The 2039-nt window shown below is 39.7% G+C and overlaps 1 long non-coding RNA gene across 1 annotated transcript; it reads left to right on the top strand.

Moving 5' to 3' along the window:
- Positions 1–672: 672 nt before the first annotated feature.
- LOC129192979 (uncharacterized) lies at positions 673–2039 on the top strand. Its single transcript, XR_008573529.1, has 3 exons — positions 673–803; positions 1182–1284; positions 1908–2039. It is a non-coding gene; the product is annotated as an uncharacterized LOC129192979 (long non-coding RNA).

The raw sequence follows: 2039 nt of genomic DNA, 5'->3' as shown, positions 1-2039 counted from the left end.
GGGCCACATGCTGAAAAATGAAAGGATGCAAGGGTCACTTTGATATTTCGTAAACCAACACACTGAGATATGATGAGAAGCTCAAGACAAAACTGCATTTCACCTTGGCAATGTATCTGTAATGTAGGTGAAATGCTACTAAAAATGACATTTTTTCCATAATAATACGAGTTTATTCTTGTCAAATTGAGACTTCTGTTCTTCATTCGATTATGACTGATATTTTGACTTTATTCCCGTAAAATTACAGCTGTTTTTTCCACTTCTGCTGTTTTTTTTAATTTTCCAGCTATTTCATTTCAGCTTTCCTCTTGTAAAACAATAATGCATTTTTTCTTTATTTCAACATTGTTACTAAAATGACATTTTTCTCATTTTATAAGTTTATTGAAAACTAACATTGAAAACTATTTTTTCCTCTTAATATTTTTACTTTACGCTGGTAAAATTTCTGCTGTTGATTTTTTTTTTATAATTTTCCAAATATTTCAACTGCTTTTCTCCTGATATTTTGACTTTATTCCCATGTTATAAATTTTGCGGCAACCTAAGTTTCCAAAACTGGCCCCCGGCCCGCACTTTGGACACCCCTGCTCTAAGCCATTTCACTGCTATGAGATCAGTGATCCATCCGTTTGTGTTCATGTTTGTTTTCAACTTGTTTCTCCCATTAGCGTGTTTGCAAAATTCTTGGTGGGAATCTGGCCTCCATCCACAACTACCTGGAAAATGTGGCTGTTGCAGGACTGATTAAAGACGGAGGCGCCGACTTTGCCTGGATTGGCCTCCATGATGCGATTGAGGTGAAGCATTTACTCCGAGCAAGGTTTCTTGTGCTCGGTAGGAGTAATTCTAAATCTTTTCATCACCTTAAAGGAAAGAGGTGTAGAAGTGACATTTGTTACGTATCCACAGGGAGAACTTCAGTTAACGTTTACAAAGAAATCAACTTTTCTGTCTGGATATAATATATGTAATAGTTTTACAGACCACCTGACGTTGGACGTCGTCCAAACTCCTACATCACCATCTAGTATGACCTCAAACATCAGCACGTGCTTCATGACGATACGGGAGCATGTCAATGATGTTTAAACATCATCAAGATGTACCGTGTTAGGTTGTGTTGTTAGGGTGTTATCCTTAGGAGTGACTCATTCAAATGTGACTTTGTCTTCCAGAAAGGACACTATTTTTGGACTGACGGCAAAGACTTTGATTTCGATAACTTTGCCCTCGGCAAGCCTGACGGCACCGGTGCCTGTGTTGAGCTTTATGCACCTGGTATGAGTATAATCCTCGAATTCAACTCACTGAATGATTTAGTACGTTTACATGCAGCCAAATAATCCTATCATAACCGGAATTTTGCAATAAACCGGTTGTAAACACCAATAATCCTTTTGAAAAACTGGAATATGCTAATATTAGCCCTGGGTTACTCCTTTTCCAAGCTGACTATTGGGTCATGTATACACCTGTCGGGATATCACGATGGAAAGAACATTCATTGGTGTTGTGCGCATGTTCTATTGGAAAGGAATCTTGTGTCTTTGGCAGGAACTACTTGTAAACATGGCCACTCGAAAAAAAACCCACTTTTGGAGCGAGGAGGAAACAAGCCACCTCGTTAGTGTGGTGAAAGACAGGAACCTGATGTCTTTTATAGATGGTAGAAAGTACCGCCATAGCCAAATCTATCAGATGGTGAGCGAGAAGTTACGCCAAGCACACCTTCATCCAAAGTGCCCGGGGGGCTCTGGTGGAAACGGGTAGCATGGTAAAAGGGTTATTCCGAATGGTTCAGAAACTGGAATATTGACCTTGACCCGAATACTGACTGCATGTAAACGTAGCGACTGAATGTGGTATCATCATTCAATAAAACTTGTTTTCTTTCCTCACAGATCAAACATTTTTCGATGAGGACTGCACCGTATACCACCCCTATGTTTGCGCCAGAGATACCTACTACTGTGGCAGCCACTAGTCAGACCTCTTAGCGTCATCTTCTACAACAACATCTTTCACTAAATCAC

Source organism: Dunckerocampus dactyliophorus, chromosome 1 (genome assembly GCF_027744805.1).
Source record: "Dunckerocampus dactyliophorus isolate RoL2022-P2 chromosome 1, RoL_Ddac_1.1, whole genome shotgun sequence".
Lineage (NCBI taxonomy): Eukaryota > Metazoa > Chordata > Actinopteri > Syngnathiformes > Syngnathidae > Dunckerocampus > Dunckerocampus dactyliophorus.
Note: the sequence above shows the minus strand (reverse complement) of the source record. Positions and strands in the feature narration are given on the sequence as shown.